General features: G+C 35.5%; 1 protein-coding gene across 5 annotated transcripts in view; it reads right to left on the reverse strand.

Moving 5' to 3' along the window:
* The window catches only part of LOC120766984 (sex determination protein fruitless), a 432,626-nt gene that overhangs the window by 59,652 nt on the left and 346,561 nt on the right, over window positions 1–26,413 (reverse strand). Inside the window, exon 1 of one of the 5 annotated variants that reach the window (XM_040092787.1) lies at window positions 3,486–3,686. The exons of the other annotated variants lie outside the window; for them this stretch is intronic. The gene's annotated coding sequence lies outside the window, so the exon portion shown is untranslated. Of the gene's footprint in view, window positions 1–3,485; window positions 3,687–26,413 lie in introns of those variants that run through there. 5 annotated transcript variants of the gene reach the window in all.

Below are 26,413 nucleotides of genomic sequence, written 5' to 3' on the forward strand. Positions count from 1 at the left end.
TGTAGAAAGTGGGTAACCCGCGTACTCAGTCAACGCGTCCACCGTGTCATAAATCTAAGAAAACGATGGCATGGACTAAGAATTGCTTCTTCGAATCAGACCTTCAGAGTTCTTTTGCTATCCTTAATTCGCAAAAAATCGGTCACCGGACAGAAATTGTCGAGTCTGAAGCCTATTTTGAAGAAAAAGTCTAATCAAATACTATCAAAAATATATCTCAGAATCGGAAGCTTCGCTATTGAGGGTGACACCGTCCATCGTGGGTTGAAACGCCTGACTGTTATGTCCCCAAATTTGTGCCAATCACATGGTACTTCAGCTACAAAGTATTGCTTCATGTAGCACCAAGTGAGACCTTTTTTCGATTAGCTGGTGTACCTTAAGTGTTTACTGATTTATTAACGAATTCTACGGGATGTTTATCTACAACGTGATTAGTACACTTATGCCCAAGTAGGTGAATAAAAAGTATGACAATTTGCTCGATAAATAATTTCAATAAAATTGCTGAATTTTAAATTGTACTTTACATTTTTATGTATATACATATGTATGTATGTCTAGCAGTGTGTAATTTAACAAGAATACGAATATAATGAATTTCACAAAATCGCCAGCAACACTTGAGCGCATTCAAATTAATTTCGCTGCGAAACATGCGCAACAACAAAATTGGCGCTCTCGATGACGTTACATTATTTACGTTGTGTACGTGCGTGTGTGTATATGCGTGTGTATGTGTTTGTGGCTGTATTTGATGGTATCTCGTGATTACACGTGCATTAACTTAGCCAAATATCTAAGTACACATTTATGCTTGCGAGATATCGCTAATTGAGCAGCAACTCATCGTGACGACAGCACTTGTGTGCGAAGTGGATTTTTGTTTACGAGTAATGGCAAGAGTGTAAGAAAACGAAATGAATTAGCTACATTGTAACTTTCTTGAAAAATCCTTATCAGTGTTCCATTGTTTTAGTTGCTTATCAGTTTGTTGTAGTTGTCGTGTCGCTTGGATTTTGTTTTTGGTTTTATTTACATGCCTTCGTTGGTGTATTTGAGTGAATTACAGTTTCACTTATCACATTTTGGAGAGATAGCTACTTGAATTGAGTGATATTCACGATTTTGGGAAGTATTTGGTGGAATTACATAAAGGCCGTATCGTTTCGGCTAGTCTATTCTTCAATTCAATCCAACCTAGAAAATAAATATTTCGACAAACGAGTTTTCGCGCGAAATTTAAATTAAAAAGTCTTGAAATTTTTTGCCCACAGTAGCAAATGGTAGTAATGTGCCGAGTTGATGTGACGAATATTTTGTTCTTTGATATTTGGGAAAATGATTTAAAATGGGCTTCTAACGGCAATTTTGAACTCAAATATTACGTTTAAACGGATTTTTATATTTATATTATATATTGGAACTTTTCATGTCGTACTACTACTACTACTACTACTACTACTACTACTACTACTACTACTACTAGTACCACTACTACACAAATAGTAGTTATAGGTTTAGTTTCTGAAGTACTAAAGCCATAAATAAAACTGCACGTAAAAAAAATCTAAATATCTAGCAAAAAAAAGTTTGAAGATTATAATGATATTTTAGAAATATTCTGGGTTTGAGTTGCCACGTATAGCAAAAGTAAAAATGAATGTAAAATTTTAAACGCTTAAGAAAGCTTTCAGGAAAGTTGCTGATATATTTTTTATTCTGAAATTTTTTTGAAACAAAGTTGCCACATCCGAAAAAATACACCGAAAAATTTATTATAAAGTGGGTGTTAGATTTTGACATATTTTGTACTAGAATAAAATATAATATTTTGAATATTATAAATTTTGGCATAACCGGTGCGGAGTTGCCAGATTTCCAAAATGTGAATGTGAAATTTCAGCAATTAATAAAAGTTTCTGGAATTTATGCGATAACTTTTTAAATCAGAAATTTTTTGAACAGAGCTGCCACATCAATAAAAATAAACGGAACCGATTACGGAACGGAACAGTGTGTGGGTATTTGATTTTGACATATTCTGTACTAGAAAATAATACCATATAATATTTTGAATAGCTTCAATTTCGACATGACCGGTGTGATGTTGCCAGATATTCAAAAAATGAAATTGAAATTTCAGCACTGAAGAAGAATTTTGTTATTACATTACTACAGTATTAACATAAAAAAGTACCTAATGCCGTTATCATATCAATTGTTTTTGAATATTGAAAGATTTACATGTTCGAGTTCTACCTTACAATCATAATATTGTATAGTTTATGTAAGTATTTTCATAATGAACCAAAGTAAATATTAACCAAGAGATTGTAATAACTTCGGACTGAGTAGGCAATTGAGAAATAAAGACCAAGAACAAAGACCAAACTCTACAAGTCACTCATCATCCCCGTCCTACTATATGGTGCAGAGGCATGGCCGATGACAACATCTGACGAGGCGGCGTTACTAGTTGTCGAGAGAAAGGTTCTGCAGAAGATTTTTGGTCCTTTGGACAGCGGTTACGCAGGCTATGTCATGTCGTCGGAATGTATGAAAACACTTCATGTATGAGAGTATTCAACGCAGTAACCGCCGGGGGAAGCATAGGAAGAGGAACCCCTGCGCTCCGTTGGAAAGACGAGGTGTAGAAGGTCCTGGCAACACTTGGAATCTTCAATTAGCTTTATTTTCTACTCTGAACCTAAGTTTATTGACCCTGTACGATCGCAATGTGATAACGTAGTCAAAGCAAGGTTAGACAAATTTCTACAGCCATTGATCATTAATGATAACCGCAAGCATTCTTGGAAGGCTGCACTTTCGATGGCTTGAAAATCGAAAAAAGATTACAAAAAAATGCTGATAGTCTGTAAAATTCCAAGAGTGTTTGTTTTACATTTTAAGATTTTTTGTTTCGGCTAAATTTTTAAACGCCCTCAAGTGAACTTAGGTTAACTATAAATGTCACACAAGTTAAGTGTCACCAATTGTGCTTTTAGAGCTCAATAAATATTGTTTTGTTTTTGTTTTATCCTCCTGCCATATGTTTTGCATACATATGTACATGTATGTGATCTATAGCAACAAGCCAAAGGCAAAGCAAACAACCTTCATGGCCTAAGGAAGGTCAGCATAAACTTTATTTTCAAAACACACGAAAATTTGCACACAGTTAAATCAATTGAAGAGAGCGGTAGTTGAGTAGCAAAACAGAAAAAAATAAAAAAAAAACAAAAAATGAAAATAAATTAAATAAAAATGCAAACTTAAGTGTGTCCGCAGCGAACGAGTTCATGGCGGTTTGGTATTGCTCGTGCTTGCTAATTTTTGCTAACGAATTTTCTAAGCGCACGCCGCTGCCCTGAACATACACATATGTATGTATGTATGTACAAAAACATAAGTGAAACAAAAAAATTAAGTGAAATAAGGTAAGCGTGTAAATGCAAATTGTTTGCTTAATTTCTGGTACTAACCTTCCCAAACAGTGTGTCAACCAATAGGCGTAGTAATCCAGTTGTGAGAGGGTTTCTTGCACTGAGCTCTCGTCGTTGTTGTAAGCCAGCGTGTAGGTTTTTTCTGTCGACTTGTTTTCAATAAATTTATGTATATAAATCCAATGTAATCCAATTAAAAGTAATCCAATGTGTAGGTGTGTTGGTGAGCCAATTGAAATATTTTGTGGTATTCTTGGTTACTTTTATGCTGAGATTTGTGATATGCTTTCTGATTTCAAATTTTATTTGTAAAATAATAATTGGCAAATTTTGTTTCTTTGTTTTGAATTTTTTGATTGTGTATGTAGTATGTATGTATATATATATATGTGTGTGTGTTTCTTATTTTCTTATAACTGGAGCAATCTTCAAGAACACTTCTACTACAACTTCACAGCAAATTTATTATGTTCAGGCCAATACATTTTTATTGTATATAATATGTACATGGGTTAGAGTGGTGTTTTCTTTGTTGTTGTTTTTCATTTGTAACGCATATTTGGTTGATTTTCCGTATTCTCCGAGTTCAGGTTAATTGGTTTTTGGTTGTGAATTTTATTTTATTACTAATTATAAGTAAAATTTAAGGCACTATTGTTTGCTGGAAGGAAGGAAAATTCTAAGTTTGGCACATTTGTGGAAAAATCGATTGGGTCAGCTAAAAGATGAGCTAAAAATTGTATGCATTTACAGTGATATTTGGCAGTAGACATTTCTTGAATACAAAGCTAATGCTGCGTTGTGTGCTTTTTGGCAGATTTAAATTTTTTAGTTTATTTTGTTTAATGATAATATTTAGTTATGACTTCACTTCTATTTTTTTTTTTATTTACGCTTATAAATTTATTACTATATTTTTATTATTTTAATTTAACTAATTTTTCGTAATTTTTTTTAATTGTTATGTTTAAAATGTAGTTTCTTTCAGTGTTTTAAATCGTATGCTTGTTTTTTGTGATAAATACATGCTTAAATATAAATTATTTAATTATTTTATATGTATGTATGTATATATTTTTTAGATAATACGTAAAATTTACTTTATTTATTAAAAAATTACTAAAAATATATTATTTATTCATTTTTGTTTAGTTTCAGGAAATATTTGTTATTACATTTTGTCTTTTATAATAATAAATTATATTATATTAATGGAGATAACTTCATGGTAATACTTTTAAAACATTTCCCATTTGAGTATTTATTTTTATATTTTTTTTTGTTATGTTTTATTTTAATTTAATTTTTTTCACTTTATTTTATTTTATTTTGTTTGATTTTATTATATTTCATTTTTTTACTTAATTTTATTTTATATCATTTTTATATTTTTAATTTAGTTTAAATGTTTTTATTGATTTTGATTATTTATTCATATATTTCTCACTTAATTTGTTCACTTTTTTATAGTATAACCTTCATTATTATTATTGCCTTTGACAATTTTTAGTTGATATAAAGTTTAGTTTTTATTTCATTTGACCAGATACATTCACGAAATGACTTGTTCAGATCGGACTACTATCGCATACAGCTTTCATACACACTGAATGAACAAAATCCAGGCCTTGTATGGAAAACTTTTTGATTTGTCGAGATATCCTTACGAAATTCGGCACGCATTATATTTTAAGAAAACGGTATGATCTCTGATGAAATTGTTCACATCGAACCAATAAAACCGATCAAACAAAGTTCTTTTACGGAAACTATTTATTTGTGAAAGGTATTATAACTAAGGTGCAAGCGAAGTTAATGTGGTTTGTCGTATTTTTATTTAATATTAATTTAATTTTTAATTGCTTTTTTAAACTTTTTTAGTATTTAGTTTCAGTTTTTCATCACAGATATTGTTTGTTAATACCATAATTGTTTGAAAAATATTTATCAATTTTTCGATTTTTGTAGTTATTATTTTAAGTATACTGAAATTTTTTAATGAACTTTTCTATTATTTTTTGCCTTTTTTGATTTGCTTTAGGTAATTTCTTTTTTTTTTATTTATTACACTTATCTTTTGTCCTTATAAATATGTTTCACTTTTATAATTTTTTATATATTATTATATTTTGAATTTTATTAATTTCTTATTAATATCAAAAATACATTATTTTTCTTCCAATTCTATTTAATTTTAATATATTAGTTTAAGTTGATTTCGCTTAGAAAATTCGTTTCACATTTACTGAAAAATTGTAAAAAAATAAATATGCAGTCTTGATATTATTTTTTTTTTTTATTATTTTCTTATTTATATATATATTTTATTATTATATAAAATACAGTTTTTAAACAAGTTCACTACTTCAATTATTTTTAATTATTAATTTAATATTAATTTCTATTTGTTTTATTACCGAGCTTATAAAATTAAATTTTTAAATCAGTTCAAATAATAATTCCAAAAATATATTATTAATTCCAAGATACACCTTTTGGTTTTAAAATTTTTCTCATTTGTTTTATTGGAATTATTGTACTCTTTTCATTATTTTATTATTGTTGTTGTTATTATTATTACTATTATTATTATTTTGTTTTTTTTTATTATTATTCTTTTTTTTACTGTGTTGTTTCCACTTTATAAAAACTAATTGAACATATTTTTTATTTTCATTTCTGCATTTTCTAAAATTTAATTTTTATAATTATTATTTTTTATTTTATTATTTCGTGTTTTATTATTTTTTTGCTTATTATTATTTTTAATTTTACGATCTATTACGTATTTTATAATGATTTGCATATTTTTTAAAGGCTTAATATGGTTTGGCATTTTCATTCCATAACATAAGTACACAGTGTTAGAAAAACAACAAGCGATTCGGTTTAAAAAATGCTTAATAGCAGTATAAATTTTTTAGCGTTGTTAATTTTTGTCCGTTACTTTTTCACTTAAGATTTGTTAAAAAAAATTCAAATAACTCAAACAATTTTTTTTTTTTTAATTTCAAAAACATATTTTTTTGCTCAATATAGTAAATTCGGTAATTTAAATAGTTTTAATGTTATTAATTAATCGTTTCCTCAGTTAAAATTCGTTTATTCCGAAAATAGTTGAACAATTTTTTTCCCAAGAATCCAATTTTTTTCCATAAAAAATCTCAAAACATATGTTTTCCATAGAAATTTTCAAAATATTTTTATATATTTTCTAAGTTCATTATTGCATACTTTTCGCTCTAAAACATACATATGATGTATTGAACACTGTGTATATTTTTCCCGATCACTTCGGCACTTATTTCATATAAATTGTATCCTCTTTTTCAATTCTTCACTTTATACATTCTTTGTCCGTGTATTCACAAGCGTTTGTATGAGTATGAGCTCATGTAATTTATATTTGTTGCACTGAGAACTATCAATGCGCATCCGCATCCGCATCCGTTCTATGGTTGTTGCGTTCGTTGCCGTCGTATCTACCGCGCGCGCTATAACACATAAATGTAACTAACGTTTGCGAATGGCTCAATCTCAATGTCTCGATTTTGGTTTGTGGGTTAAGAGACCACAACTACTACCACATACATACAAATATACATGCATGCCAGCTACATACTGCTGGCTTATACGCCAGCTAGGGTGCTACATCGAGCAACTAACACTACTGCAGGCGAGCCATAAAAAAATGGCGAATAGTAATTCCAACGTAATACAACAACAGAAGCAAATAACACGCGCACATACCATTAGAGAGGAGCAATAAAAATCGCAGACGCTCATATACACACGCGCGCAAGAACAAGTATTTGGCACCCTTACATATATTTCGAGCAGCAGGAAAAACACTAAAAAGTAGCCAAAAGCGCACACATACCAGCGCAGAAATTTGAAACGAATTCAAATTCAAATTGATGAGCGCGCTGCAACGCGTCGGTATGTCTTTCTCGTTTTTGTTGTTGTTTTTTTTTTTAAGCAGCGCGTGAGCTTTAAACCAGCGCATGCACACCAACACACATGCGCTCCTAATCAGCGCCTTGCAGTGATCTTTGCAAACTTGTGTTCACTAAGCGCCTCACTTGCGCGCTTTGTTTTTGTTATTTTTAGCTCCCTTTGCATGATAAAATAGCATTTTTATTTCAATGCCTACCTTTTTTAATTAAAAAAAAGCAATAGCTTCTAATAGCGAAAGTAATTGCTGATTTTTATGTTCACCTTAAAATCTGCGTTGCACTATTATCAATATTTTGCGAACGAAAGCAAACACGATTGAAGACAAACGCTATGTTAATCAGCGTCGAGTATTACGATTACGACGATGACAACACAACACAACACAACCGACCAACCGACTAAAGTCGCAACCGCGAACTGAATTGCCAAAAACCTTGATACCGATCGCAGAAAACGAACATACACGCGCGCACACACATACACGAGTGCGCGCTCGCCAAATCCAAAACCTAAAATACCGAAAAACATGAAGCGAACAACAACAACAGCAATATAGTAATAAGAAATACATAAAAAATTGCGATCAACGCAGTGGGCGCTGTGGAGGAGCAGCGTAGGTATGTACCTACCTACCAGCAAACTATATGCGCATAAACGCACACACACACAGACGCGCGCGCACCTAAAGCACATTTGAAGCTTGCGAGCGAGCAGCAGCGCGTCTGACTGCAAACAATGTGTGGGCCACATGCGAAAACGAAATTCTGCAAACAACGATCGGCAGTAGGGCGCGACGCGGCGCGGTGCGGCATAAAGCGGCGACGTCAGCGCCTCGTAAGGCGTTGACAATGCCGACGACATTGACGCAGGCGTTATGCTTAGATGTGAGCAAAGCACTCAGCGCGGCACAAGCAGGCAGCTACGCTCTCGCAGCGCTTTTAGGTAGTAGGTAGGCATAGACAGTGCTGTAAGCCCATCTGCGACAGCGTGCGCGTACGCTGTTGGGGACTTTGCCAAAAATTGGCAATAAAATGACGTATGCGCGTGGACATATGCACGGTTGTGTGTATGTGTGTGTGTGCAACAACGCGCATTAGGTTGACTGTTGGGCGCGTTATTACGGTGAACATCAGAGACGATATTGCCAAACTAGTTCGTTTATTGGAACTGAATATAGTCTGGTAATTTATATATTTACCAAGACCCGCTCCTTTATGTTGAATCTGTAGTAAAAAGATACTGAGATATACATTGATGGTGTTTGCCGCTCTGTAAGCGGTTCGACTGTTCACATAGTCAACTTGGGTGACTTAGCGAGGTATAAAAATTAGGTTAGAGTTATTCCAATAACCGTAATTTTGCGGTTTAATGGATTAGATGGGTTTCCTCGTGTAAAAAACATACATTTTTTGACAGCTTTTTTTTTTCATATAAAAAATTAAATATATTTTTAGAATTTACAAAGAAATTTTTAAATTTTTGAAAAAAAAAAAAATTAAATTCGGCCATTGCGACGTCATTTCCGGTGACCCCTCGGAAAAAAGATGCGGCCGCGTTGGCATGATAACTCCTTAGAGGATCATCTAAAGTGAAAACGATACGATACATTAACTTTAAAAAAACTGGAAATTAAATTTTTGGCAGACATTTTTATCCAAAAATTAAAATTTCAGAGAAAATTAGTGAACGTTTTGTTGCAATCGAAAAAAAACCCTTCGTCCAAGTCTTTAAGAATTGTATCTCAAAGACCGCTATAAAATTACATTTAGATCGTTTGAGTAGTTCTTGAGAAATCTTGCCAAGCGACTTCAAAACCCCGTTTCGAGAAAAACGCGTTTGAAGACGACGCACTTAGCCTAGCTAGCCTCGAGCGTACAAATTCTCTAGGCTGTACTACTATTACTCGGATCAATTTGAAAATTTAGGACAATATTTTAGAGGTGTTGTAGAATTTAATAAGACAATAAAAAAATCGACATTTGAAACCCGTAAACTCATGTAACCTCTTAATGAAGCTAATAGGCCTGTCATTCAATTTGACTTTAGCTGGAGTTTGTGGAAAGACCTTAAAGTTTTAATTTCAACGCCAATTGAATTTATATAGATCTAATTATAAATCTTTGCGGTGTATTTCGGCTCAGACACTAGCTCGCTGAGATATTGAAATTGAAGACTGTTCATGAAAATATACTACACGGTTTAAGGATCTATTGAAACATTAGAGCGTAGGGTACTTTTTACTGAACTTGATTGCAAAACTTTCTACGTTTTGAGAATTGTTTTCCAATAACCGAAACAGAGATATTATAACAATAAACTCTCTACTCTTGTCATCATGTGACTTTCTTAGTAAAAGAAATATTTTTTTTTGGAGGAAGCGTAGGAAATTGAGCGATGAAGTACCCCCAATTGGTTTTAGAACGAAAAATTACATCGATCTTCAATTACATATAGTATAAAGCTCTGCTCTCTTTTCCCTCTCTTGAAAGCAACAACAAAGTTATGCAGTTCAATCCAAGAAAAGAGAGTGGTATATAAAACGGTATAACCAATTTTTAGTTGATTATGACAGTCTATGCGACTTATGCCAGTTGTGTTTTCGATTCGCTACTCTTTAAAGCTTGGTAAAGCGAAAATAGTTTGTGTGTTAAATATACATATCAATAAGTATAACTTTTAATTATATTTACGTTACGAAAAATATATTTTTAATAGAATTCAGCACTCATTTCGTGGTGGCTTAAGTTTGTAGATCTTGGAAATCTCGAAAGTCATCCCTGATGGCAAATAGGATAAATGCAATTCGTGCAATTTTTGATAAGGTTGGGGTTTACTTTGGAAAGCTGTTGAGAACCACTGATGAATACTCGGTTGCTTCGTGTTATCTTACATATTGTCCAGCTCAAATCTATTTAGGTTCGCCACGATCACTAGGATCCTCTCAGTTAGCGCTCACAGGCAGGGTAGGGCGCTAAAACATTAGATCATTTTGGTGCAGTTGCTGACTGATGAGTTTCGCAACCAACGCTAATTTATAAAATAGACAATCGATACAACATAACAAAAAAAACAACAACAATACCAATGAAAACGATGATGGCATTAGATGCGTGGCGAACGCCACACGCAGCTGAGCTTTGCAACTACACACATATTTGGAACAAATTTCGATGGCAATACACAGTTACTGTGTATATATTTATGTATGTGTACGTGTGTGTGTGCATTATAAGGAAGCCAGTGCAGGGCAGTAAAACAATCAGCTTTGTTGCCTGCAAGTTCGACATTCGACGAATTGCCGAGAACTAATAACAAAGCGCTTTGAAAAAGTAAAAAACGCACACACAAACAATAATAAAAACAAAAACAATAAGGAGCAATCAAGCGATCGTGAATAAAATGAAATGAAAACGTCCAAACTGGGCGAAGCCCGCAACAAAGTTGTTCGAATAAAAAAAAGCAACAGCAACAACAAAAAGCGTTGTGACTGCCGCTGCAAAAGCACAACGAAAAGGCGAGCCCAGAAAGCGAAAATATTATAAAAAGGCAACGACAACAATAACAACAACGGAAAAAGCATAAAACACGAAAACGAAAATAAAAATGTAAAAATAAAACAAAAAAAAAGTTGTGCGAATTTTTGTTTTTGGCAAATGTTGCTGTTTGAAGGTCAACTTTACGACCCAAAAGAGCGCGACACACACACACCAGCGAACATGTGGTGTGCATGTTGTTGTTGTAGTGCTTGTGTTTAGTAAGCTTGTAGCAGTAGCTACATAAATGTATGTTGTCGCAGCGTTTGCTGTCAGTGCTTTTGTTGCTATTGTTTTTGCCTGTGTGTTACTCTTATGTTATTAATAGTTTTTTTTCGTGCATTTTGCGCAGCATTTTTTGCTGGCGTTTTTTGGCATTTTTTCGGTTGAATTTATTTGCACGCGATCGCTTACGATCCGCTATCGCCTGTCTCCATGTGTAAGTCGAATTCTGCGCGCATTTACATACATACAGACATGTGCATGTGAATGTGTGTGTGCTTGGAGGGCAGCCGCACGCACACAGCCGCAGCCACATGATACAAACACATATTATACATGTGTGTGTGTGTGGGTTTTCGCACACTACCCTACTGCCTTGTAAATGTTGGAATAATCTGCTTTTCAAATTTTTATATTTAAATTTTTTTCTGCACTATTTTTAGCGTGAACATTTACGAATGAGCTGCTTCGTTTTGTTCTGCGAGTGGTTGTTGTTGTTGTTGTTCTTGCTTTTTGCATTTTTTTAATTATTTTTTTTGCAAGTAAAAAGGTAAAAATAACTTAAGTAGAGAGAAGAAGGGCAGAGCATGTAGAAAATTTGCTAATATTTAATTGAAGGAAATTAGTTTTGCTGGTGTTCTGCTGGCGAAATACAACTGTATGCGCGCATATGGCTGCTATATGCAAGTACACATGTGTGAGTGTGTGTGTAATTTTTTACACTTGGTTGAACTTAATATTGGCTGCTCGTTGTTGAGCCGTAGAGAATGAAAGTTGTGTGGTGGGTGCGGCCAAGGTTTCCGTCTATCGATTGTGCAACAAATCGTTACTTAACGATGATGGAACATTTTGCCGAGAACAAAAAAAAAATATAACAAAATATAAATAGCAAAAAAAAAATGTGGCAAAAGTAGGTATCTCTAAGAGTATCTTTCAAATCAAGCTTGGGAAGTATAAGTAGATCTTGCATTTGCAGAGAAGCTAATTTGTTTGGAGCTTATGACAAGAAAGTAGCAGCTGTGCGAAATAATATCTAGCTACATACATACATATGAACAAATGGAACATGTGATTTAAAAAAAGAGTTATGCTGTAACTCCGGTATGCCTTCTTATATTAAGCTTTATTTTTCATTCGAATACACATTTGGAAAAGAAAAATTCCTTTCCTCCAACATTGCTTATTGAAACATGTAAAGAAAACTCAAGAGTGGGCCTCATCTTCTGAGAAAGCAAGAATGATAGAAACAGAAATTACGATAGTTTCGTCCTGTTACTGTTTATGCCTTGAACAGCCTATGTTAAGTTTGCTAGGAAGTTTATAACACCTAGAAGTAAAAGTCGGATATAACGTGCGATCCAAGTAGATGTAAGTACTTCTTCCAATAGCCTTTTTTGACAGATCACGCGTGGGTCGTGTCAAGCTGTCATGTTATTTTTGTTCAGTATTGCTTGGCATCATGATAAGGCTTACGCCTGAAAAACGTTTACGCTCAACTTCATTTCGAAAATTCATGTTCTGTAAAGACAGTGTTTCGCGCACTTCGCTCAACTTATGGTCAACGTAATCGGCCTACTGAGCATTCTATTTCGCAATACCATAACTCTTATTGAGACCCAGCATTCCAACCGATATCATTTCGCTCGATGGACTCTTGATAAGTTCCAAGAAGATCCGTTTTTGTTTTTGTTCAGCGATGAGACTCATTTTTGGCCCAAAGTTTTTGTAAAAAAACAAAATTGCCGCATTTAAGACGAAGAGCATCCTGAAGAGATTCAAGAACTGCTGTTTCATCCAGAAAAAATAACGGTTTGGTGTTGTTTGTGGACCGTTGGAATCATAAGTATATTTTTCTTTAAAGATCAGAATGAGAATGTAACCGTGAATGGTTTGACGCATGAAATTCAATTTCTTGATCTTGGTTTGAACCAAATGTTAATAGATTTATTGAGAGAACACTTCGTGAGCATAAAATTTAACGTTTAGGGCCGGTCGATCGGCCACCAAGATTGCGTAATATCACACCGTTAGACTTTTACCTGTGGGGAAAGTCTATGCGGACAAAACCTCTTCGATTCAGGCCTTGAAGCAAAACCAGTACAGTAAAAAAATGGACTTTGAAGAAAATATATTATGAGAGATTTAGCATGATCTCTCAGTGAAAAGCGCTTTGCAATCACTTTAGAAAATTTGGAGTAATTTATTTATAACTATTTAATGTCATTATAATTATTTACCTAATTTAGGATCATATTTTTTCGTTTGACGATGAAACACAGTATTGCCATCGATCAAATAGGTTCGTTTGGCAATCGAAATGATTTTACAAAAAAAAGGGCAGGGTGAGAAATTTTATGTGTTTAAAATTCTGACGCTAGGTGACGCGAGAGTCGAATTATTGTCCAAATTCGACACATGTCAAGATCTTTAAACGGAGTGTTCTTCCCTCCACTCCGTGGTTTCAAACAATATCGTGAACCGAAAAACGTATTAAAATATGCGAAAGAGACTATGAAATGACGATATTCAGAGAAAGACGTCTTATTCCTGAGTAATGTCGAGTGAACTAAAGTGCCATTATAATGAAATACAATGCGCCTTAAAGCTTTCAAGCGCAATTCGTTTTTAAGCTTTAACGTGTTTTGGAGCTTTTAAGCTAATTAAAGCTTTTTTCATAACGGAGTGACATTTGTTTCTGTTTCATGTTAAATGTAAATAGTTCACACACTTTGAATAATTCCTCACGCATTTTAAACATTATTAAAACATACTGTAAAAGTATATGTATGTATGTCAGTAACACTTGTATTAACTTTCAGCTTTCGATTGGCATAACATATGTATATATGTGTCTATATACACATTATATATAATTCCACGGAAATATGGTTATAAATTAATTACACTTATCAAAAAAAAAAAAACTTTGCAAACATTTTTGTTCGTACGAGCAATCTATGTATGTATTCGTGTACACGGTGAATACATGTATATATGTACATACATATATATTATAAAATATTTGCGATAAGGTCCGAGGTAACGCGATTAGTTGTGTAAATAAATAAGGAACAAAAGTGAGAGTATTTCGTTGCAAAATTTATTGGTTAACTTATAAGATACATACATACGTTTGAGTATTAGCTCAATTCATCACAATATAAAATTTTTAATAAATTTTTCTCTTTTTTGTTTTTTGCTTGAAATTTGAAACTGCAAAAATGCATTTAAGGGAATAATGTACTCCCAGTCTTGTCAGCGGGCGCCAACAGAATACTAGCTAAAATAAGAAAAGGCCTATAAAACAACAAAAAACGAGAAAAATTGTTACTTCGGGTGCGCCGAAGCTATAATACCCTTCACAACTAAAGAAGTTTCCATACAAGAACTTGATTTTGTATGACAGCTATATGATAGAGTCCGATCCCGAAAATTTCTTCAAATAATATAGCGGAGCTCTAAAAAATAACTTGTGTTAAATGAAGATATCTTGTCAAATTAAAATGTTTTCCCTACCAGAACTTGATTCTGATCATTCAGTTTATATGGCAGCTATTTGCTATAGTGAATCGAAATCGGCGGTTCTGACAAATAAGTGGATTCTTGTGGAGAAAAGGGCGCGTTTAAAATTTCAGTTCCGCATCTCAAAAACTGAAGGACTACTTCGCTTATAAACAGACTTACTTAATCGGCTCAGCTTGTCACGCTGATTATTTATACGTATACTTTATAGGGTCTCCGACGTTTCTCAGTGTACAAGAAGGCTATTTCACGATTTCGGCGAAGTTGATAATAAACTAAATATAATAATTCACTGAATTTTGAAACCAGAATTCCTCGAAATACTCACAACCAACAATATTTTCGACCTCTGAGGTGTTATCAGTGTTGGTGAATAACTTCTGCAAAGCTTTAGCATACAATATTTCGTATGGTTGGTCGTTTATCTTTTGTTTGTCGAAAATATTTGCTATATTTTGGTAAAACTCCTTTTATGAATATTTCTTTTATATTTTTCTACTTGGAAATCCCTTTTTATGGACCAACAGTAATTTGCCATCATGTGAGGTTCCTTTCAACCTTGATACCATTCCTTCCATCACTTTTAGATATTGGTGAAACCACTTTCTCTGTTTTTCACTATCATTTTAAAAATTATTTGAAAACTTATCCAGATGTTTGCCGATATATGTATTTAGTTTATCTAATACTAGAGTCTGAGACTGAGTCAGCATATTTTTCACAATATCTTCGTAATTTAGTACTTTATGGTTACAAGCTTAAGTTTTTGGAATCTTTATATAATCTGTATTTCTCATTAATTGTCGTATTTGGGGACGATTAAATATTATATTTCATTTTTCAAACTTTACATATAAGCTTCAGAAACTTTCTACAACCACTTATAACTAAAAAAATATTCGTGCTCCTCCATCACTTTGTGAAAATGCTTTGTCATTCCTAACGTGATAGAGAAAAAGTATTAAGTCACTGAGAACATATTGAGCAAATAACTTTGGAGGAGATGTTTCAACCTCCGATTCACTGGTAGAATTTACCGATTTCTGAGAACTTGGTGACATCAGTATTTCTGAGTTCACGTTCTTGAAACGTAATTTGAGAGTTTCTTGGCGTAACGACATTTTGTAGACTGTATGTCGAGATATTTTATCGTTTAATTTGAGATAATAAAATCTTAAAATCTTCCTTATACTTTTTTGCATATTTTCAGTAAGAAACGTAAGCGTGGGGATAACGCGATCTCTGTATGTGCGAAAAAGGTACGTAAAACCGTAATCATGTTTGGAAAAATAATTTTTTTGATCACAATAAGAGATGTGTAATAATCATAAAAAAGAGCACAAATCATCAAAACTTGCTAATATATCCAAAGCAACAAGAAAAAGTTATGTTTTTGTAGAGCTGTTCTATTTTCTTCGTTGAGGGCTCTGTATAATTTAAATTTAAAGCCACTTTATTATAATTTTTTAATATAGTGGCAACACGCACATTATGCTAAAGATACGCTGTGCTAAAAAATAGCGGCGGAGTACTTTAATATTCCAACACTGTCGGCTAATAATCGACATCCTGTTCAAGGTTCATAGTAATAGCGAACTCAACACCAATGTGATTTGAATGTTTACAGAACCGTCTCTGAACTGGAAATGATTCGAGAGGATTGTTGTCTCTCAGATGAAGATTACATCAGCTTAAGGCTATAGTTTTTGATTCTCAAATCCTTCGATTAGGTCGAATACAAAATCGAGGAAAGTGATAATGAATAAATTATTATTGCATTTTCATATTCTTGGTTATATTAGTGCTGATTTGTTTATTTTAAATAAAAATTGTAATTTAATTGGAAAGACGTTGTCGTTGATTATAAATAAAAATTCCTTTTGAATCTTAATATTTTTTATTTTTTTCGTTTTAAAATTATGTCGTCACATAAAATGCAAAATTACTTAGCATCAGATTTCATAAGCTTACAGGCAAAGGAAACCTGTTATAATAGAAACCACTCACATCGAGAACAATTTGGAGTTTTGGTTATAAAATGGTTATATTTGACAGCGGAAGTTAAAATTTTAACGCTATTTACATACATACATATGTACATATGTGTAATATGATGTAGTGAATCGTAAGTAATAGAGAATTCAATTACGTTCTTTCCAATGTTACGTTGTTTTGCATTTTAGGTGACAATGTTTATTTTATCATATTTTTGAATTATTTTTATTTTGATTCGGACATTTCGCATTTTTAAAACAAATTTTTGTATGTGTCTGTATTTTTGCAGACAGTTTTATTTAAAACTGATTTAAATATTTCTCCTCAAAACATTTCTTCCGAATAAAAAAATCACTGTAAATGCAAACACTTTAACCATCAAGTTTTCAGTTAGATATTATGCGGTTTATTGCGAATAATCGCTTCACTTGCAATTCACTTTTAATACATTTTTGTATTGTAGATCCATATGTCATGCACGAAATTACACGTAGGGCAAAACTAAGATCGTTTTTTTTTTTTTTTAGTAAAAGACCACCACACCAATTGAGAAGTTAATATCAATAAGCACAATAAAAAAATTCGCAAGTGATCGCGCGTGTGATCAATTCAGCGGCGGCTTTGCGAATTCGCACAGAACACAAAACACTTGTTTTTACGTATGTACATACATAAGTATGTACATATGTATTTATAATTAGTTAGTAATTATTCACCAACAGCTTAGCAATTACCCAAAAGCCAATTAGGGTATGTATTTTTAGAGCAACCGTCGGGTTCCAGTAATGCAGACACGCATGAATAGCTTTAGGACCTAGTACGTATGCAATTTTTCTATAGTAATAGTAGTTTTTTTTGCGTGTACAAATTAAACTTAGTACGCGAATATGTGCGATGATGCGATGCGAGTTGAGCTATTACTCAATCGAATTAGAATTACACCGCGCACCGTTTAGAAAAGAACTGAACGCAACGCAACGTTGAGCGGACGGCGCAGACAACTGAAAATTCTTCATTATGAGCAAGAAACGCCGCTGCCAAACTACAAATATTGTATTTGTGACGCCAACAAAAACAGCAGCAACAGCATTCGCCAATATGCGAATTATTAAGTAAACACATGTGGCAGCGCGGCAGTGGCGTCGCACCAACAACACACTACAATTAGCAATAGCAACAACAACAAATGAAAACGACGTAAAGTGCGCAAAAAAGTATGCGATGCGAGCGGCAGCAGCAGAAAATTTACAAAAATAGTTGAAAAAATGGCAAACAGCAAATGCCATTAGAGCGCTCGAAGGCGCACAGCACACGCAGGGGAAGGGGGTAAGCTTTGGAGAGGGGAGAGCGCGGTATTTGCGGTGAGCGCACACCGTCAGAGAAAACGGTAGGCGCGCGCGCGTGTGTGTATCAAAACCGAACTGAACCAAACTGAATTGCGCTGAAACAAACGAAAAATTCGCAAAGAGTAGCAGCGCACAGCTCTGTCGACGTGTGAAGTTGGCAGCAGCAATGCTTAGCGCTAGCATACAGTGCCGCGACGGCACAGCTTGTCAAACATTATCTGCAACTCAGCGGCGAAGTGTAAAAATGGCACTTTGGTAATGCGAAAATTAGGACACGAGAAACGCGCGCGACAGCAGCGTTGCGTCGCTGCCAACGTAGAGCAACAGGCAATGAATGATTGCGACGTTGAGCGCTCTCACTCGCATGCGAAATCTACAAACGGTATTTCAACGTACGTTAACTGTATGAATATGGCATTGGCAGAGCGTGGCGAGCGCACCATTAACAATAACAGTGCGGAGCTTTGCAAAGAGCGCGCCGCCGGCAAATAAGAACCACAGCAAGACAGCTGTGAAGGAATGAGCACGCATTTGCAAATAGCAAGCTGATGAGGGGAGAGAAGGTGAGCGAAAAATTTGCACATGAGTCGCAATGCGGTGCGCATTGAGCATTAGCGATCGTCATTAGTTAAGTGGAGCGCTTAGTGTAGTGTTACCAGATATCGCTTATTTGCAAAACACATAAACTTTTTCGTCACTCAGTAACTGCTTTAATATTGTGGTTACAATGTAAAGACAAACTGGGGAGTAAGTGAACATATTTGTAGATAGTTGAGAAACTTATGTAATGAAAGTATTAGTTTTTTATAGAAACGTCTGGCCACCTTTAAACTCGTCATTGCTCATGCTCGGTGCGCGTCATCATCTCTACGCCAGTGTTGTTGGCGAACGCAAGTGGCGCATTTGCTACAAAACGAGAGAATTGCTAAATTTGAGCAAATTGTTTACTAAGCTTGCGAATCGTGTAAGTATGCGCTCGTGAGCTGTAGAAGGCCATTCGGCTGCATGCGCCGTCACCGTCGTCGCTTTGGCCTCGAAAGCAGTTCGGCTAATGGGGCGGTTTTACATATTAATATTATATATTTTACATAATATTTCATTTTGTACGAATTTTGCGGAAGATCGCGTGAAACCGAATTGGGCCCTGCGGGGAGGTTTTTTTGGCGCTGATTACTTTTGTTATCTACATGTACATACTTACATATGTACATACATATGTATGTATTTGCTATGTTAGAGAATAATTTGCATATGGTTGCGAGATATGTAAATGTGTGTATGAGGAGGGCGCAGGTAGTGAAAAAATATTTAAGGGATACTTGTTTAATTTATAGATATTTAAATACATATCTATGGCCTTATCTGAAATTCTGTACTTTCAACGACGATGTATTATAACATATGAACATCTGCCAGAAAAGTACAAACTTGATTTGGTGCGTAACAGATCATAGAGGCCAGTGTCTTCACAAATAACATTATGCAGCTGATATTTTTCTCTCAATATTGACACTATATGGCGGAGAATTGTCATTTCGCCTGATACTGATCACAAATATTTGAGCTTATCTCAATTGGTAGCCACTTTTACCATTTGGTTCCAAAAAAATGTCACATTATCCTGTACTTGACGGTATATTTAATTAATCCCAAGTTCTGGACCAAGGTAGAAAATACTATTTGTAGACCCTTAGACAAATTAGTCCAATCGTGAAAATTGAAGCGTTCCATTTTTGGCTCAATGGGTATGTAAACAAGCAAAATTGCCACATTTGAGATGAAGAGCAACCTGAAGAGACTTAAGAACTGGCATTTCATCCAGAAAATACAACGGTTTGGTGTGCTTTTAAAGACCGGTGGAATAATCGGTCCATATTTCTTCAAAAATGGTGCCGTTGATGGTGCCGTTGAAAACGTAACTGTCAATGGCGACCGTATTCGCGCCATGATAACCGACTATTTGATGCCTGAAATTGAAGTTCGTGATCTCGGCAATATTTGATTTCAACCAGACTACGCTACTTTCCACACATCGCATCAATTAATGCATTTACTGAGAAAACACTTCGCCGAAAAACCTAAAATAGGAATCAACGGATGGACCATCTAAGACATAGCCGCGGCAAACATTTGAAAGAGATAATCTTCAAAAAATAAAAGCCAAAAAATGTTATTTCCAATGTTAATTAATATTCCCCATTAGATTTGAGGTTTCTGTTTTTCCTTTGAAAAAGTAGGGAACCTCAAAATTAATCTCTCAATATGGTAAAATAAGGTTTATTCTTAAGAATTATTGGCAGTTCTCACAAAAATATTCAAATATCTATGTATATAATCACTCAGCAGATCGGCTTCGCATCACATTCATTCTAGTATATAATGCGTGTCCTCAGAGACGCCGTACAGTGCGTGGCCTCCAAGATCGTGTGATTTAACATCGCAGGATTATATTTTGTATGAGATTCCACAATCTGCGCCAACTGTGTGGAATATTAAAGCCCACCGTTAACAAACTGATTGAAGCATATCAGTATGGCTCCGGGCATGAAAAAGCAAGAACTGACCAGACATTCACCATGCGCCAAATCTTGGAAAAGACCCGAGAAAAGGGAATCGACACACACCACATATTCGTCGATTTCAAAGCTGCTTTTGACAGGACGAAACGAAGCTACCTTTGCGCCGCTATGTCTGAATTTGGTATCTCCGCAAAACTAATGCGGCTGTGCAAACTGACGTTGAGCAATTTCAAAAGCTCTGTCAGGATCGGGAAGGACTTTTCCGAGCCGTTTGATGCCAAACGAGGTTTCAGACAATGCGACTCCCTATCGTGCGACTTCTCCAATCTACTGCTGGAGAAAATAATTCGAGCTGCAGAGCTGAATAGAGAAAGTACAATCTTCTACAATATTGATATTATTGGCCTCAACATCCGCGCCGTTAGCTCTGCTTTCTCTAGACTGGATGAGGAAGTGAAGCTAATGAGCCAGGTTGTGAAGGTCCTGTCATCGCACTCGCGACTTGGCTCCCACGTCACTGTTGACAGTTGTTGAAACATAAGTTCGAAGTCGAAATCCAACGAAGAATAATTCTTTCCAACAGGTGCTACTTCGGACTGAGTAGGTAATTGAGAAGTAAAGGCTCTCGACAAATAAAGACCAACTCTACTAGTCACTCATCATCTCTGTCCTGCTGTGCGGTGCAGAGGCATTTATGACAACATCTGATGAGTCGTCGTTACGAGTTTTCGAGAGAAAGGTTCTGCGGAAGATTTATGGTTCTTTGCGTATTGGCAACGGCGAATACCGTAGTCTAGGGAGCGATGAGATGTAAGCTATATACGACGACATTAACATACATAGTTCAGCGAATTAATTGCGCTGGCCAGGTCATGTCGTTCAAATGGATGAAACCACTCCAGCTCTGAGAGTTTTCGACTCAGTACCCGTCGGAGAAGCAGAAGAATAGCAAGACCTCAACTTAGTTGGAAAGATTAGGTGCAGAAGGACCTGGATACATTTGGAATCTCCAATTGGCGCCAAACAGCGAAAAGGAAGAACGACTGGCGCGCTGTTGTTAACTCGATAACTTGATTGAAAAATATGATGCCCGAGACATTTTTAATACTGATGAAACTGGCCTATTTTTCAAATATTTAACGGACAATACGCTTACTTTTAAAGATGAAAATGTCATGGGAGAAAACTCAGTAAAGAGGGGTTGACAGTTCTACTTGCAGTAAATATGGACGGATCGGAAAAACTTAAACCTTTAGCGATAGGAAAAGCAATGAAACCGCAAAAACAGCAAAAACAAAAAAGCTTGGTATCACGATTCTGACAGCTGTTGTAACACCTCTAACGATTCTCAACTGCTTCAAAAAATCCGGTTTCTTATAAGAAGATCTTCCAATTCTTGTGGATGATAAAGAATCAGCAATGGAACCATTAGTTGACATCAGCGGTGTGAGTTTTTCTGACTTTGTTTGAAAATGTTGCTATCTCAGGTTCACTAGCCGATGACGGAATTTTATCTGCGAAGGATACGAATGAAAAAAGTAACGCTGAAGATGAGAACGATACATCAGAATATTTGGCAGAGGTGTCAGTTAAGGAAGCTAGATCCTCATTCGTTACCTTACAAACTTCTGTCAACAAAACGAAAGTGATAATAAAGCATTTCAGATACTTTTTCTCTTAAAAAAGTTACTGAGCAGTCTGAGCAGTAGCAATGTGCTTTGAAGCAAACCAGTGTAAAGAGTTCTTTCGAAAGATTAATTAACTCACATTATGAATACATAGGTACATATGTATGTATTACCTCTAAACATTTGACATTGTTAAAGAGTAGCAGTTAATAAATAATAATTGATCAAGACCTAATAACTAGAAGTTTTATATATTTTCTCTCACAAATTTCGAACCATTTGATATTTCAAACACTCGGTAATGCGTAATATTCTAAAAGTCCCTCCAGTTTCGAACTAACCAGAGTCGACTGTACATACATACATATATACCTATAGTAGGTAAGTCCAAATTGAGCAATTGAATATGCAAATCGGAAGCTGAATCGAATTTGGCCCTCTCGAATTGTGTATTTCTGTGCGCTTACTGGAATTGTTTTTATGTCTTTTGTGTATTGCTTTGTATTTAATTACTGTTCAATACGAAATTTATGCCATACAATTGAGATCAGGTAATTAAATAAGGAACGTAAAAATCGTTTAATGATATTTTGGCATGACGCGGTACCTTCACGATGTGCCAAAACACACACAAACACGCGCGGTCGCGAGTGCTTGCAAGCACGTTTCGCATGCCCGCTTGCGCGTGGACCCCTCCCAATGGCTTGGCAACAAAGCAGATCGCTGTGAATAGGAGAGAAAAAACTGCCAGCTGTGACAGCGATATTAATCGAATAACTCCTTTTACAGCAGCGAAAGCCTTGGCACACTCTACTCCCAGCGCGACACCGCTCCCATGCGTTGCCCACAAGCGCATATCGTAGGCTATGAACTGCTCACTTACATACCTGCGCTTTACTATTTTAGTCAGTAAGATTTGTATGCGCCACCAACAAAAACAAAAAACACCATGCAACTAGATATATTTGTAGAGCGTGAACCTTAGCGAACGCGCCCCAATGCACGAGTTGCGACGGATACACATAGTTAGACAAAAGTGATCGCTTACAAGGCGACATACATACATACATGCACAAACAATTGTGTGCGCATGTAAACATACATAAATAGTATTATCAACGAGCGTGAGAACTTGCAGGGGGGCGCCGGCTTTTTGCGCGCACTTTGCTGCCGCTGCTGCGCGTTCTTACACCTTAAATGGTGTCGCATTGCCGTTTTTATTACTTTGTCATATGCTCAATTGCCGGCAAAGAAAATTGAGAAAAAAACAATGCCGGCATTTAAAAATCACTGCGCAGTCTCACAAGCGCACACATACACACATATTCATGGTGAGGCCTTCCCTTTTGCGCGCTCATGACCTAATCTACTATTAATCGCCGCTAAATCGTTAAATCAGCGGCTTGTAATAAGCGCCGCGCCACACACACATGCTCAGAAACAGCAACCAAGCCGCTTACTTACTATCAATGCCGCCCGGAACGCTGTGCGCCACCCCAGCTCTTGCTACTGGCACCGCACTAGCTCGCTTGTACGTTGACTTTGAGTACTTTGACACCTGACTGCGCGGCGGCAGTCCCCTTGCGCGCGCCTCTTTAGCTGCGCTGCGAAATTGGCGCGCATACACACAAACAAGCGGTAGCAAAAAAAAATAGACAAATGAAAAAAATTTCACGAAAAACGCATTTAAATCGAACTATTGCGCAATGCTAGCAAGTGCCGAAGCTGCTTAGATCAGAAGTGAACCTTGTAGTACCAGTTTTGGTCCACGAGTTGCGCGCTTCTAGGTATCGTACATAGTTAAAATGCTGTCGGCCGCTACTAATCGGTGTACTACGTGTGTATTTGAGTACTAATGCTTTAATGGGCATGCCTTCATACACACATAAATACATAAATAAACCTATATTGCGATGCATTCACATGTATGTTTGTTGTTTTTTTCGAATACATGTATGTTTGTTGTTTTTTAGGAATGCATGTGTGTATTACGTTCTTCGAGTACAAGTGTTGGCCTTTAACTTTAGAAGCGTTTTTGGTATTTCGGTTTAATTAAGAGATTCAAAAGAATTACAGCTATGGCGCTGGCGATTTTTAAGTTTAAATCAAACCCAATCTTGACAGAAGTTTGGTTATTCATTTAGTATCCGTAGTTTTGACAAATTTTAGGATACGTAGGCGCGTTTTATATTTCGGGATTTGGCAACTTACAACTTTATCGTAGAATTTGAAATTTTTGACTTTATTCATACTTAGAACGTTTTTATAAACCAGCGCTGTTATTTACAGTAACTTAAAATCTCGGCCAAAAATGGCATTAAATCGCAAATACTTTCGCGCGTTAATTTTTTAACTATTCTCGACGAGGATTAATCCTGCAACAGTGCATCGAGGAATTTCAATAAATTTTTAACGTTGAAGCACCATCAAAGACCAGTGTTTATTGACGGTATGGTGAAAACAATCGAGGTCGTAGATCACTCCAAGACTAATTTCGTGAAGTTCGTCCAAAACCAGTTATTGTTTCGGAATTATGCTGTGCGAAAATGGATTTGGCAAGATTGTCATGTTATCTATCGTGAGATTAGAACATTAGGCATTGGTGGCACTAGCACACATTCAATATTGCATGAACATTTGACCGTAAAAAAAATTGTTCACATTGAATCCCCCACAATTTCGCTATCGCTCAAAAACGGCTCGTGTCGATTGGTCGAGCGAAATGTTAACAAAATACGACTAGCACCGCTAGTGCTTCAAAAAACGTCTATGATATCGGGAAAGGCGATCAATCATTGATTTATGCGTATGAACTTAAAAGTAAAACTAAGAGGTCAAAACTTTTCGGCACCTGAATAGGCGGATTGAGCGCATCAACCGTATGTTGAGCCTATGTTTAGGAGAGAACTGAATCAGCGTGTCAAAAGTACTTCAAAAATTAGTTCAGTCGCATGCCAAAGTATATGGATCTTAATAGAAATTACTTTTAAAACAAGTAATCGATTTGCGAAATAAAAAAGAAGACCCTCGTATATAAAGATCACGAAACATTAGACCTTAAAATAGTATTCACCTTTAATATCTTCCATTTTGCGTCAAGTTTAACTCTAAATTTCTTTTTGCTAAAGAGGTGTTTGATGAAAAACTAACTATCGTCGTGCACTCTGTATTGGCTAAGTGCCAATGAATGATTATTATACTTTGGCTGAACTTATGATTTATTCACGATAATAAAATTCACCAACTTGAAGATCACAAATTCGAGCCAATAGTACTTGATCGGTTGGTTCGGAAAAATGACACCAGTAGTGCAATTTTATATCGATCGCAACTGGAACAAAGGGGGGTCGTAGTTTTTACTTTGTTTTAAGCGAGGTTGAAGAACTGAAAAATTTTATTTATGTATTATACATATGTACATATAATGTAGTTGCCGATGAGAAACTTTTGGTAAGTATTTTTCATTGATTAATATATAAATGAACTCTGTCACAAGTTTTTCAATTTGATTGAGCGCTATTTTGAGATAGTGAACGAAGGAAGATTGTTTGTCGCCAGCAAGTTTTTTGATTGGTACAAACCCGACGCTCTTGGTCGGAAAGCCTTAACGATGACCCACGTCTAGGACTGCCATCAACATCAACTGATGGTCAACACGTCAATAAAATAAAGGAATTGCTGTTTGAGAATCGACAATTAACAGTCAGAGTTCTTACTGGCTTCATTGGAACAGTGAGAACCATTTTGAAGGATCAATTGGACATAAGAAAAGTGAAAGCACGATTGTTTCCCAATTCACTAAATTTTTTTCGAAAAACAGCGCCGCGTTAAGGTCTGTGAAACAATGCTTTCCGACCACCAGGATGTCATGAAACGTATTACTATTGGCGATGATCTTGAATCTATGCTAGCAACCTGGAGACATACGATGAATCGGCCGAATATCGTTGCAAAGGCGAACCGAAGGCGAAAAAAAAACGTCAAAGCAGGCGAAAATTCAAGGTTATTTGACAATTTTCTTCGATTATCGAGGTGTAGTGCACTCCGAATTCATTCCGTCCAGCCAAACTTCCAAACAGGAATACTATATGAGTGTTATGCGTAGTTTGTGCGAAGGTGTTCGTAAAAAGAGGCCGGAATTGTGAGCCGACAACTCTTGGTTTTGCACCATAATAATGCACCGTCACATACTGCATTGATTCTTTGTGAGTTTTTAGCCAAATTTTCAACAAATATCGTATCGCA

Source organism: Bactrocera tryoni, chromosome 1 (assembly GCF_016617805.1).
Source record: "Bactrocera tryoni isolate S06 chromosome 1, CSIRO_BtryS06_freeze2, whole genome shotgun sequence".
NCBI classification, from domain to species: Eukaryota; Metazoa; Arthropoda; class Insecta; order Diptera; family Tephritidae; genus Bactrocera; species Bactrocera tryoni.